We start from the raw sequence: 15,274 nt of genomic DNA, 5'->3' as shown, positions 1-15,274 counted from the left end.
CATATTATATATATTTAATATTTGTATATATGTTTAAATACACATTCACATATTAAATATCCATCCATCCATCCATCCATTATATATCCCCGCTTATCCTGAGCAAGGTCGCTGGAGCCTATCCCAGCATGCATTGGGCGAGAGGCAGGAATACATCCTGGACAGGCTGCCAATCTATCACAGGGCACACACACCATTCTCTCACACACTCATACCTATGGGCAATTTAGGGTCTCCAATCAGACTACCTGCATGTATTTGGACTGTGGGAGGAAACCGGAGTACCCGGAGGAAACCCACGCGGACACGGGGAGAACATGCACATTCCACACAGAAAGGGCCCAAGCCGAGATTCGTACCCACAACCTTCTTGCCGTGAGGCAAAAGTGCTACCCACTGTACCACCGTGCCACCCACATATTTAATATATTCAATATATTTAATATAATAATATAGATATATTACCATTCATATATAATAATATTGTTAAATAATATATTATTTAAATAATATAATAATAATAATAATAATAATAATAATAATAATAATAATAAAATAGTATAATATGTTGCTTAACCTTATCTTCTGTTTCTTTTTCTCTGTTTCTCTTTCCATGGGGCTTCTACCCCTACCTCACCCTGAGTTCAAAGACTGCTCCTGCCTGTTTCGTCACCCTGGGTCCACGGGATCGCTCAAGCTTTCTCAGTCACTGTAACGGTACAGGTAGGGGAGACCCAAATGCAGAGGGAAAAAAACGCAAACTATAAAAGGGAAAATTAACAAAGACTTTACTGACGACAGGCAAACAAGCAGGGAACAGACAAGGCCACGATGGGCAAAAACACAAACTCAAAAAATCTAATAAAACAGAAAACAGGAACTCAAAAACACAGGCAGGCAGAGTACAACGGCAAACAAACACAAACAGGTCAAAAACACAGGCAGGTACATACGGTAAGCAACAAACATAAGTCAGGAACAAACACAAGTCAGGAGTCAGGAACAAACACAAGTCAGGAGTCAGGAGTCAGGAACAAACACAAGTCAGGAGTCAGGAACAAACACTAGTCAGGAGTCAGGAACAAACACAGGTCAGGAACAAAACAGATCTCAGGAGCAAACACAAGTCAGAACAAACACAAGTCAGGAGTCAGGAACAAACACAAGTCAGGACTCAGGAACAAACACAGGTCAGGAACAAAACAGATCTCAGGAGCAAACACAAGTCAGAACAAACACAAGTCAGGAGTCAGGAACAAACACAAGTCAGGAGTCAGGAACAAACACAGGTCAGGAACAAAACAGATCTCAGGAGCAAACACAAGTCAGAACAAACACAAGGAACCAGCACCCGAGTCAAGGGAACAGAGAACTTAAATAGACAGGGGTAACAAGACACAGGTGAACTCAAAAAACAATCAAACCAAAAAAGGAGGGGATAACAAGACACAGGTGAACTCAAAAACAATCAAACCAGAAGGAGGGGATAACAAGACACAGGTGGGAACAATGATGGAATAACGAGACAAACAATAATACAATTAACAGGGGGGAACAGGACACAAAACAGAAGTGCCGCCATCTGGCGGCCCAACAGGGAAAACACAGACAGGAACACCGGAACATGACAGTCACCTCATGGTCATGGACCGCTTCAGTCCTGTTCTCACCCTGCTCATGCCTTAGCGCAGCATGGAGGTCCAGATCTATCACCTGGCTCCTTAAACTGCACTATACTGAACTATACAATTTTGTCTTCTATTATTCCTGTTAGCTATCACCTCAAATGTAACCTGCTTAACCCATTTTATTTGCTGTGATAGATCCCTTATACCATTTCTGCTAAATTCCATTCTACCGCTATGTTACACCAGGCTGACCAGTGGAGGGTGGGCTCCCCCCAGTAGCCGGGTTCCTCTTGACATTTCTTCCAATTGGGGAGTTTATTCTCACCACTGTTTGAGGGTTTTCTCCCCACTAGGAATTTTTTTACCTCACGTGCTTGCCATTTGCGGTTTTGGCCTGGTGTTTGCTCTGTTGGTCTTTTTTGCTCTGTCTCTTGCCTTGCTACTCCGTAAAATGTTGCTATGACAGTTCTCTGTAAAAAGCACTATACAAATAAAATTGAATTGAATTGAATCAATGGCATTGCAAATACTTTCATCTCTGATCCCTGGAATACATCAAAATAACAATTCATCACATTAACATATTCATTACACTATTACATTTCATAGTGATAGAACATTTCCAAGTAAACACAATCAGGTTTTTAAAAGACATTCAATGATTTCCCATCAGCTAACTGCAAGCCAGTTAACTTGGAAACAATTAAATTTCCACGGAAAGCATGCATCATGTGCTGTAATTGCACAACTTCCTGCAAAAACTGTAAGATGCGTTCCTTTCATTTTTTCTATATAGGTTAACTTTTGTAAACATCACAAGATACCATCCATAACGACTAGGTCATAAAAAAACTCCCATCAGGACAGTACCATTTGGGTTCCTGTAATGTAATGTGTATCAAAAGAATGTTTAGTTCTTTAAAAAAGGGACGGTAAACCATCCTTTATTATTATGATAAAACTGAAAGATGTGTTACCAAAGGTATCTTTGTAGGTCATGTTATATACTATATTTTACAGTTTAGAATTTTGCATTAACAAGTTGAAAGTTGAGCACAAGGGATAATAGTGCCAGTTTGGTTGAAGAAGTTATTTAAATACACTTGATTAAAGATTATATTTTTCATGGAAAGAAGTGGTTGTGTTCTCAAATAAAAAAGACCACCACTTCTTTCCATGAAAAATATAATCTTTAATCAAGTGTATTTAAATAACTTCTTCAACAAAGATACCTTTGGTAAAGGATGGTTTACCGTCCCTTTTTTAAAGAACTAAACATTCTTTTGATACACATTACATTTACAGTATCTATACCAATTGGTCCCAGCTGTTTTGTCTCAGAAAACAATATGTTTCATTTTTTCAACAGAACTATTTTGTTAAATATTTTTTGCCCAAACTAATATAAAAGTAGTACTGATAATTCTTTTAACAACATGTATTTTGCACTCTGTAGCAGCCAATAATGTAATAACTACCGTTAATGTAATAACTGCCAATAACGTAATAATTTTTCCGTTCTTAATGTAATAAAAGTCGATAATGTAATAACTGACCAATAATGTAATAAAATTTCTGAACCAATAACGTAATAACTTTTTGCACATAATGTAATAAGTTATTACATTATTGGCTGGTTATTACATTATTAACTGGGTTTTTAAAAAATCATAAAAAATGTAATAACAGGAGCCGATAATGTAATAATATACTTATATCGCTTTAAGTTTTATTTATTGGCTATAAAGTGTCACACTTCAATGACACTTACCCTTGTTTCCTCTTTCAAATAGCTGCTCAAAAACCTGACCACACGCGTGCGCACACACGCACACACACACACACCTACTCTCTCTCTAGGAATTATGACTATTTATTTGTTTGTGGTGCTTGGTTAGACTTATCTCCAGCCCTGCCTTATACTCCTTAACCATTTGAGTAGCAAATGAAGTGCGAGCACATATGTTTGCAAACACAGACAATTACTCTTATGTCATATAATATGAAATCTATACCTCTTTGAAGATGCTTTGTCCACGAATACAAAGACCACCATTTCTTTTCATGAAAAATGTCATCTTTAATTAAATATATTTAAATAACTTTTTCAAGCAAACTGTTTCAACCACACGATTATAGCTATTCAGCACTCTCTCTCTCTAATGTATATATGCCAAACCTGACTCCTGAAAGGTTACATGAAAATGTATTACCAAATCAGAATCCTTGCCCTATTGACATCCCTGGCTATTTGAATACAGTCATAACAAGCTCAACAAAGAGTCTAAAACCGAAGCAAATTCTATCTATAGTTCATTCTTTTTTATTTTTGCCATTTTCTTCAATTTTAGTCGTTATACCAATTCTCTGTGTGTATCACGGTCCTGGTCGATGCGCTATCCTCTGTTGGTCTGGGGAGGGTGTAGACTACCACATGTCTCTGATACATGTAGAGTCACCAACTGCTTCTTTTCACCTGACAGTGAGGCAGAGGTGGGAGTAAGTCACACTTGTGCAAGTCACAAGCAAGTCTCAAGTCTTAACCTTCAGGTCTCAAGCAAGTCCCATGTGTTTAGACTCAAGCAAGTCAAGTCGAGTCACTAGTAAACGTCAAGCAAGACAAGTCAAGTCATTGCTCAGGTCAAGCAAGTCACAAGTCAAGTCACCATGAAAGAAGTGCTTAAAACAAGAGAGAAAGGGGCACAATGGCAAGCCATGTCATGAGAAAACTGCACCTGTTAGTGAGTTAGTTAGTTTCTACAACTAGGGATGGGCATGGTTAGGATTTTATCAATACCAATACATTTATCGATACTTCCTAATTTGGAGTGCAAAATACATGTTGTTAAAAGAATTATCAGTACTACTTTTATATTAGTTTGGGCAAAAAATATTTAACAAAATAGTTGAAAAAATGAAACATATTGTTTTCTGAGACAAAACATGATGCTGGGACCAATTGGTATAGATACTGTAAATGTAATGTGTATCAAAAGAATGTTTAGTTCTTTAAAAAAGGGACGGTAAACCATCCTTTATTATTATGATAAAACTGAAAGATGTGTTACCAAAGGTATCTTTGTAGGTCATGTTATATACTATATTTTACAGTTTAGAATTTTGCATTAACAAGTTGAAAGTTGAGCACAAGGGATAATAGTGCCAGTTTGGTTGAAGAAGTTATTTAAATACACTTGATTAAAGATTATATTTTTCATGGAAAGAAGTGGTTGTGTTCTCAAATAAAAAAGACCACCACTTCTTTCCATGAAAAATATAATCTTTAATCAAGTGTATTTAAATAACTTCTTCAACAAAGATACCTTTGGTAAAGGATGGTTTACCGTCCCTTTTTTAAAGAACTAAACATTCTTTTGATACACATTACATTTACAGTATCTATACCAATTGGTCCCAGCTGTTTTGTCTCAGAAAACAATATGTTTCATTTTTTCAACAGAACTATTTTGTTAAATATTTTTTGCCCAAACTAATATAAAAGTAGTACTGATAATTCTTTTAACAACATGTATTTTGCACTCCAAATTAGGAAGTATCGATAAATGTATTGGTATTGATAAAATCCTAACCATGCCCATAATATGAAATCTATACCTCTTTAAAGATGCTATAGATTTCATATTATACAACATAAGAGTAATTGTCTGTGTTTGCAAACATGTGTGCTCCCATTTAATTTGGTACTCAAATGGCAAAGGAGTATAAGGGGAGATAAGTCTAACCACCAAGTTACACAAACAATTAAATCCTAGAGAGAGAGAGAGAGTAGGTGTGTGTGTGTGTGTTTTCTCAGAGTTAGGACTAAGATTCAGGGGTCAGGATTGGCCTAGTTTTTGAGCAGCTATTTGAAAGAAGCAACAGTAAGGGTAGGCCTAAGTGTTATGGAAGTCTGACACTTGATAATAAATAAAACTTATACATAGTGATACAAGTATATTATTACATTATCGGCTCCTATTATTACATTTTTGATGATTTTTTAAAACCCAGCTAATAATGTAATAACCAGTCAATAATCTAATAACTTATTATATTATGTGCAAAAAGTTATTACGTTATTGGTTCAGAAATTTTATTACATTATTGGTCAGTTATTACATTATCGACTTTTATTACATTAAGAACAGAAAAATTATTACGTTATTGGCAGTTATTACATTAACGGTAGTTATTACATTATTGGCTGCTACATAGCGCTTTGTATTATACTCCTGATTATAAATGTGTAAAAATGTATTGAATAACTTATTCATAGCATCACTATCACAATTTCACATAACATAACAAAACGTAACTGTCACGCTATTGAATTAGGCGCGAGACCACTGCGAAGTTATCCAGGTAAGTGTACTTTATTAACGATAGGATAAGGCGTGACCGTACATTCCTGAGGTAAGTAGCAAAAGAGAGATGCACTTTTTCCGGCCCAGTGTTCCCTTCCTGGGCTGTTCCATTTCACATGGTCTGTACAATCCCATGGGGGTGTACTACACAGATTACACCACAGTAACATCAAGTAAGACAAGAACAGGCCATTCAGCCCAACACTGCTCGTCTATTTCTACCACTAAACTGTACTTAATGCTTAGTTTACCTAACAGCTAGATAGTATCTAACACTGTATCAAGTCGGGCCTTGAATACCCCCAGTGTTTCTGCCTCCACTACATATCCAGGCAAGCTAATAATCGCCATTGAGGTAAGTTAGACTAAATTCATCCTAGAGCTACAGCACATGCACAAAGACTGTAATCAATTGCAAGCAGCGACTGTCACTGTGCAAGCATTTAGTGGTTCATGTTGCATAACCAACTTTGTTTGAAGCCAGGGAACATATCAGTTATAATCCATAACCTGTATTTCTCATTTTGGGGTAGCCTTTACTTGCATTTCAGGTTACATGACCACTTGTTGGTGAGAACAGGACAGGCAGAAAGGCGAGTATGTGCAGCAGACAATGGGGGGAAAATCATCAACTCAAAGTGGTACTTATGCTCCAGAGGTGCAAATGACCTGGTGCTCTACCAACATGAGGACCATATGTGTGCTTATATTTTTGCACACGTTTCAAAATGATGCAAATTGAACTCAGTGCTCAGAGGTTACTACTTGCAGCTATATTTCAGGGGCCAAGCACCAAGGGTGTGTATGACCCCTATTGTTTTTGCGAGGATTATTATTAGGGGGCCAAGTACCAATGGCAAGTAGGACCCCTATTGTTTTTGTAAGATTATTAGGGAGACAAGCACCAAGGGTACGCAGGACCTCTATTATTTTTGCAAGGATTTTTTTTTCTTTCTTCCATTTCTCCCTACATCTTCACCCCTTTCCCACGCTCAAAAACTCACAAAATTTGGCATGTATATTCGGTATGGCTGCCAATGTTACGATGTGCAACTCAGATGGACCCAAACGCAAGGACACCGATCTTTCTGAGCAAATCAAACAGAGGTTTATTTTTGCGACAGGGAGCCAAGCTGGGGAACCAGGGGGGAGACTATGCAGGTACAAGCTGGAGGAAGCCGGGTCGCGGGAACGAAGCCAGGTGCAGGTGCTGGTCAGGAAGGGACTGGCGCAGGTCGAGTAGCGGCGGGGAGCTGGCAGGGGACAGGACTTGACGAAGGACCGCCACCGGACTGATAGAACGGGGAACAGACGATGTGTTGACACATCGGCGAGGAGAACCCCCGGACTGGACTGAACTGGGAGGCCAGCTAAAGGTGGGCTGGAACCGGCGGGCTGGATAAGGGAGAAACGCAGACAGGACAAAAGATGAGACAAAGAACAACCACAAGGACAGGACGAACTGGGAAGACAAATGACGGGTACAATTAGACAGGAGAACGAACAAGTAACGAGCAAGGTAAGGGAAGCAGGTAGGCGAGCTAGCTGCGGGCTGGAACTAGAATCAGAAAAATATAAATAGTTATTTAGTCGTTAGGACTGGAGACGACAAAGCGCATCAGACTAGCTGAACAATGATCTGGTGAAGAGTTGTGGGTGAATCGGGAATATATACTGAGTAGAAGTGTGCAGAATGCTGAGAGAACAGGTGAGAGGAATCAGCTGTGCTCTGGAGATCACTGGAGGCTGTCAGCGTGGGCACGCCTACTCTGCAGGAAGAGAACAGAGAGAGGGCAAAGATCACACGAACAAAGACAAGATGCATGAGACTAAACAGAAAACATGGGGAAGGAGAGGGATATGACAGCCGATTTATTATGTATGCCACGCAACTGGCCCTCTAGGTGGCACTTCATCACCATTTGAAAAATTGCAACATTGAACAAAATCTTTACTGCCATCCTGTTTGATGTACATTCACCAATTGTTTCTCATCTGCCTAGCCCCTCATTCTGAACAAATAATATCATAGAAACTCTAGTGTCTGCCTTATCAAATTTCCAGCATTTTGAATTCTTGGAATAACATTTTCATACTTCTCCCAGAATGTTTGCCCAATGCTCATAAAATTGTGTGGTTTAAAGCATGTCTATGTGTTAAACTGTGAATTTTGAAATCTCAAAATATAGCCAGTTGACTGTAATTTCAATTTTGACAAAAATTGCTGACCATGCCCAAAATATGTGTATGACCACTAATTTTTGCAGAGTTTGGCGATACTTCAGGGGATGATAGACAGTGATACATGTGGATAAGCATGCACAAGTTCCCGGAGTAATAGTGCAATATGGACAATATGGCTCATTTGCATAGGCCAAATTGTACAATATTTGACCAGAACCCTCAGAAAGCTCCCCTCCAACAGTCCTGAGAAGTACGTCCCCCTCCACTCAAGATTCCTAAAGATAATCAAATATGAATGTGCAAAAATTTTACAAAACCACACCACCTTTAAATCCAGCCACTGTTAAAATTTTGGAAATACACAAATTGAAAAGGGAACCATGTAGATAGATAGACAGACAGACAGACAGACAGACAGACAGACAGACAGACAGACAGACAGACAGACAGACAGACAGACAGATAGATAGATAGATAGATAGATAGATAGATAGATAGATAGATAGATAGATAGATAGATAGATAGATAGATAGATAGATAGATAGATGACTTTATTAATCCCCAGAGGGAGATTCAATAATCATAGCAGCCAGATACATTAAATCACAAGACAACAGGTACATAAACACAAATATTCAACTACCCAAATATAATCAAATATCAATTCAAACACAGTGTGCAAAGAGCAACGTGATCAGAACAATAAGTAAATAAAAAAGGCAAGTCCCAGTCCAATAGCAGCCAGATATACTCGAGCGTTCAGACACATACAAGTGCTCTGGTAGTCCTGATGTGCAAAGAGCAGAGTGTTAAAAACAAATGATAAAAGCAAATTTAGTCCACGAGCGGTTCAATGTCAGCAGGCCTGGCAAAGGCAGATGAATTGTAGAGTCTGATAGCACCCGGCAGGAATGACCTCCTGTATCGCTCCTTTACACACCAGGCTTGAATTAGTCTGTTGCTAAAGGTGCTCTTTAGCTTGGCTGACATGCTGTGTAGGGGGTAGGAGGTGTTATCCAAGATCACCAGCAGTTTTGCCAGCATTCTGTCCTCCGCCACCTCCTCCAGTGTGACCAGCTTGTATCGAATGACAGACCCAGCCTTCTTTATGAGTTTGTTCAATCTGTTGGCATCCTTTGCTTTGATGCCCTCGCCCCAGCACACCACAGCAAAGAAGATGGTACTCGCAACAACTGATAGAACATGTGCAGCATCTTGTTGCAGACATTGAAGGATCTGAGCCTTCTCAGGAAGTAAAGCCGGCTCAGGCCCTTCTTGTAGATGGCCTCGGTGTTGGTGGACCATTCCAGTTTGTCGTCCAGATGGACGCCCAGGTACTTGTAGGTCTTGACGATCTCCACATCACTCCCACTGATGAGGACCGGAGAAGGTGGGGCCCTCTTCTTCCTGAAATCCACCACAATCTCCTTAGTCTTGACCACGTTCAGCTGCAGGTGGTGTTCCCCAAACCACTTCACAAAGCAGTCCACCACACCCCTGTACTCCTCCTCCCGGTCACCCTCCACACACCCCACAATGGCAGTGTCATCCGAGAATTTCTGCAGATGACAGGATACAGAGTTGTACTTGAAGTCCAACGTGTAGATGGTGAATAGGAAGGGAGATAGCACAGTTCCCGGGGGGGCCCCGATGTTACTCACCAGACGCGTAGACACACAGCTTTGTAGCCTCACAAACTGCATTCTGCCCATCAGGTAGTCCTCGATCCATGAGACCATGGGGGCATCCACCTGCATGTCCTCCAGTTTATCCTTCAGCAGTCTAGGCTGGATTGTATTGAAGGCACTGGAGAAGTCGAAGAACATAATCCACACCGTGCTGTTGGGTCTGTCCAGGGAGGAGTAGGCCCTCTGCAGCAGGTATATTATTGCATCATCCACACCCACATTTGGCTGGTACGCAAACTGCAGGGGGTCTAATGATGAGTTCACCAGTGGTCTAAGGTATGCTAGGACCAGTCTCTCATGACCTTCATTGTGTGAGAGGTTAGTGCTATTGGCCTGTAGTCGTTCAGGACTGTGGGACACCCCTTTTTAGGCACTGGCACCCGGCATGATGTTTTCCATAGCACAGGGACTCGCTTGAGGTACAGGCTCATATTGAAAAGGTGCTGGAGTATTCCACATAGCTGGTCAGCACACGCCCTCAGCACCTGGGGGCTGATGCCGTCCGGTCCAGCAGCCTTGTCCTGGTGAAGTCTCTCCAGCTCTCTCTTCACCTGGTCAGCTGTTATGTGGAGTCCAGCCTGGGGAGTGGGGGATGTGGCAGTGTCTGCAGTGAGTGTCAGTGGGGGAGGTGGGGGTGTGAATGAGGGGGTTGTGAACGAGCAGGGTCTACAGCAGGTGTCAGTGGGGGGGTGGGGTGTGTGTGAAGGAGTACTGAGGTCTTCTGTGGTGGTGTCGACGGGGGGAGAATGGATGTCGGAGAGGGACAGTCCTGGGGGCTGCGTGAGTGGGCAGCTCAGAGGGATAGTGTGGGGGCTTCTGGAGGTGGGGGGGGATGAGTCAAACCTGTTGAAAAACTGGTTCAGCTCGTTTGCCCGATCTAGATTCCCCTCAACTGCACCCCCAGCCCTTCCTCTGAAAACAGTGATCTCCCTCATCCCACTTCAGACATCCCTTGCCATCCCATTCCTCTGCAGTTTCTCCTCCAGATTCCTTCTTTAGGAGTCCTTACTCTCCATTAGTCTTTGTTTTAGTTCCCTTTGTTAAGAACCGGTCTCGGACTGGACACAAATGCAGGACTCAGAGACAGCAGTAGATGGAATACAAAAAGGGGTTTATTTGAGTACAGACAGAGGGCGGTAGGAACCAGGGCAGACTTGGGACAGGAACCGTGAGGGTAGGTGCAGAGGTCCGGGATCCGGCTTGGGTGGCGCTGAACAGGCTGTGGCAGGAACCCAGGCAGGCTTGGAGCAGGGCTGTGAGGTTTTGTGGGGAGATCCGGAATCCGGCTTGGCGCTGAACGGAATACCTCCGGTGTCGGTGGCGGAGCTGGGCTGGAGACTGGGAGGCCGGCGAAGGACGGGCTGGATCGGGAGGTTGGAGCTGGGGAGGTAACTGGGGAGAACAGGGGAACATGGAACAAGATGCAACGCAGACAACACGTAGGCACGACAGACAGGGGAACACTGAACAAGGTACATGAACAAACAATCTGTGGCCAAGGAAACAGTGCGAGGTGAGGAAACCGAGGAAGGTGCAGAGAAAACGGGGTATAGAAATTAGTGCTAGGCTAGGGTTTAAATGCGATAGCAAGGTGTGACGCTGGGCAACAAATCAACGATCTGGCAAAGACAGAAACAAAAAGTGTGGCTTCATAGTCTGGTGCTGATTGGAATTAATCAGGGAGGGTGTGAGGAATGCGACCTGAAGGAGTGTGAAAATTGCTGAGGGCTGGAAGTGATTAGGGAGTGCATGGGGAAAGATCACGCCCACCCTGTGGGGAAAAGCAAAGACATTGTGAGGAACAAAGCACACGGAACAGAAATAATCGGAACACAAGGGAAACCATATGACAACCGAAACACGGGGGCATGACACCCTTTGCACATGTTTGAGCTCCGCCTGGTCCCCTGTCCTAAAGGCCCTCTTATTTTCATTAAGTAGGGCCTTCAGGTCACTGGTAACCCAGGGTTTGTTGTTTGGGTAGCAGAGAACTTCTCTTGTGGGGGTGGAGTTGTCAGTGCAGAAGCCGATGTACTCAGAGACGCAGTCTGTTATGCCATCTATGTCCTCACCATGTGGTTCATACAGGGCATTCCAGTCAGTGGCTTCCAGGGCACCACAGTGTCTCCATGGCCTCATGAGACCATTTCCTCACTGTCCTCACTGTCACAGGTTGCTGCTGAGCAACTGGCTTGTATGATGGTGTGAGCAAAACTAAGTTGTGGTCTGATCTGCCATGGGGGGGCAGGGCAGTGGAGCTGTAGGCATCTTTAACGTTTGCATACAGCAGATCCAAAGTCTTATTTTCTCTAGTTGTGCACTTGACAAATTGGTAGAAAGTGGGAAGGGTGGTGGAGGGAGAGGTTAAATTCACCTTGATTGCGATGAAGGCACAAAAGTATTTTGTCTGTAGTCTCGCAGTCACTGAGTGAATGACGTCACACGCTGCTTCCGCATTCCCCGATGGTGGAATGTAAACAGAGATGACAATGCTGGTAAATTCCCTTGGCAGATAGTATGGACGAAATCCGATGGCAATCAGCTCGATGTCCAGGCTGCAGACACGCTCCTTAACAAAGATATGTCCCAGATTGCACCATCTGGAGTTAACAAGCACAGCAAGTCCACCTCCTTTCTTCTTACCACTCGCAGTGGTGTCTCTATCCGCACGAACCGTGTGGAATCCGGGGATAGGCACATTTGAGTCAGGTATCTGTTTGTTTAGCCACGACTTGGTGAAACACATGATACTGCTCTCTGTGTACTCCCTCTGAATTCTAAAGAGTGCTTCCAGTTCATCCATCTTATTTTCCAGGGACCTCACATTCCCTGTAATAACTGCAGGGATGCAGGGTTTAAATCTCCTTTTCTTCACTTTCCGTTTAACACCGGCCCTGCATCCCCACTGTCTCCTCCTTAGCTCCTCTGGAATTGAGGGCTTTTCTCCGGCTGCAAGAGTCGGCCACTGCAGAGTGATCACCTGATCGCGTGTGTAGACAATGCCGGCGGAGTTGCAGGCATAACTTGCAGTCATTAGAAGTGGTCCGAGGGCAATGAAGAGCAGTAAAACATATCAAAACCATTGTAAAAGCATCTTGGTGTTGAATGATGTCCAGTAACGTAAAACAACATATTTAAACACGACAGGTACTAAAAACACCGATACAAACGCAATAAAAATGCAATAAAATGACAAAAACACGGAGCTGCTACAACAGGCTGCCACTAGCACGGCACCATCTTAGAATTTTTATGTAGATCGTGTATCTCATTTTGTGACCCCACCACCCAAGGTGGTGCTACAGCATCACTTCAAAATTGCAGTGTTCAAATCATTATTGCACATGAGCCCTTACATACAATACACACCAAATATGGTATGCACGATATTTCTATGAGGTTTGCAGTCCATGACAGAGTATAACGTGCTAAGATAAACATTGGCAGAACAATAACCTTTCTGATAGAAGTTCAAATATACAGACTGCATTTCGTCTCTGTCAATCATAGCTCCTCTCCCCTCCCCCAAATTCATTCTCTGAGTGTAGCTGATAGCAGGCCCTAAATAGATCCCCTGCACACACAACTCCAGTGTGCAGTTCCTGAGCCTTGGTATGAAGGTATATTATGTTTTCTACAAGAATGATGGCTTCGAAAATAGATTTTTTAAATGTATTAATTGAACAGTGGTGGACGAAGTACACAAATCCTGTACTTGAGTGAAAGTACAGATACCCTTGCTAATATTACTCCACTAAAAGTAGAAGTCTTCAATTTAAATATCTACTTGAGTCAAAGTACAAAAGTACCTGCCTTTAAAAATACTTAAGTATCAAAAGTTAAAAGTACTATTATTTAGTATGGTTATGTTTGTCAGGGGTTGCCGACATGACAAACATTTTTAAAATACAGTAGGCAAACTAAATTGTTCACCTCCTAACATACTGTATGTAAGAGTGAAAACTATGGTATATATACAAATTCACAGTTTAATTTTTTTTTAAAGAACAAAGGCACCATCAATTCCAATATTTCACTATTAAATATCAAAATACATTGATGTTTCCTGGCGACTTAGCCACCAGAAAGGATGTAGCACAGGCAACAGGTCATAGCTTAATGCGGAAGTGAATGTGATAAAAACGCTATTCCAAATGAAAAATTACAAATGAAAACAACGTCAGCAAGGTATATCAACAAACATATGGCTTAGGCATACCCAGTTCTCAATAATAATAGTATTTCCCAAGAAATTATGAAAAATCGTTAACAACGTTTACGATCGTTAACAACGTTTCGTCAGGTGAAGCGTCTTTGTCTGCTAACACAGAGTGAATGCATAGGTGAATGCGATGATCAGAAAACTTTCGGTTGGTTACAACAGGAAGATTTACAGACAGCAGTAGTGAGCTGTTTTACGCCCATTAGCATGGTTGAGTTATCTGAATTAGTTATGTCTTCAAAACCGACGACTTGTGTACTCGATCCTATTCCTTCAAACTGGATTAAAGAACTATTTCCAGTACTAGGCCAGCATATACTAAAAATCGTTAACACATCCCTAGTCACAGGATACGTACCTGAGTCACTAAAAGTGGCAGTCATTAAGCCATTATTGAAGAAACCAAACCTAGAACCCGATAAATTGGAAAATTATAGACCTATTTCAAACCTTCCATTTCTTTCAAAATTATTGGAGAAAATTGTTTCTAAGCAACTAAGTGCATACCTTAGCTCTAACGGTATCCATGAAGTATTCCAATCTGGGTTTAGACCCCACCACAGCACAGAAACCGCACTTATCAAGGTTACAAATGATTTACTACTGTCAGCCGACCGTAACTCTGTGTCGGTTCTTGTGCTCCTCGACCTGAGTGCAGCTTTTGATACAATTGACCATGGAATTCTTCTGGACAGACTCCAGGCCTGTGTTGGACTTCATGGACAGGCACTCGCATGGTTTGGATCATACCTATGTGACAGGAAACAGTTTGTCAAATTAAAAGAAGATGAGTCCAGCTTCTCAATAATGAAATACGGTATTCCACAAGGATCAGTACCAGGACCAGTACTCTTCTTGCTATATATATTACCACTTGGCAATATTATCCGGGCACATGGCGTAGAGTTCCACTGTTATGCGGACGATACCCAGATTTATATTTAAATGAAACCTGGCGAAGCACTGCCGCTTTCACGGCTAGAGGCCTGTATTGTAGATATCAAGGTTCGGATGCTTTAAAATTTTCTGCTCCTAAATTCAGACAAGACTGAAATGTTGGTTTTAGGTCCCAAAATATTAAGGGAGAAATTGTCTACTCTCACCTTAAACTGTGATGGTTGTTTGGCTGAACCTAATATGGTCGTTAAAGACCTTGGTGTCACCATTGATCCTGATCTATCTTTTGA

At 41.8% G+C, this 15,274-nt stretch overlaps 1 long non-coding RNA gene across 1 annotated transcript in view; it reads left to right on the top strand.

The window, feature by feature from the left end:
* The window catches only part of LOC135239505 (uncharacterized), a 678,135-nt gene that overhangs the window by 339,177 nt on the left and 323,684 nt on the right, over positions 1–15,274 (top strand). The window lies entirely within an intron of this gene.

This window comes from Anguilla rostrata, chromosome 1, assembly GCF_018555375.3.
Source record: "Anguilla rostrata isolate EN2019 chromosome 1, ASM1855537v3, whole genome shotgun sequence".
NCBI lineage: Eukaryota > Metazoa > Chordata > Actinopteri > Anguilliformes > Anguillidae > Anguilla > Anguilla rostrata.
The sequence above is the reverse complement of the archived record's forward strand: the minus strand, read 5'-3'. Positions and strand labels throughout refer to the sequence as shown.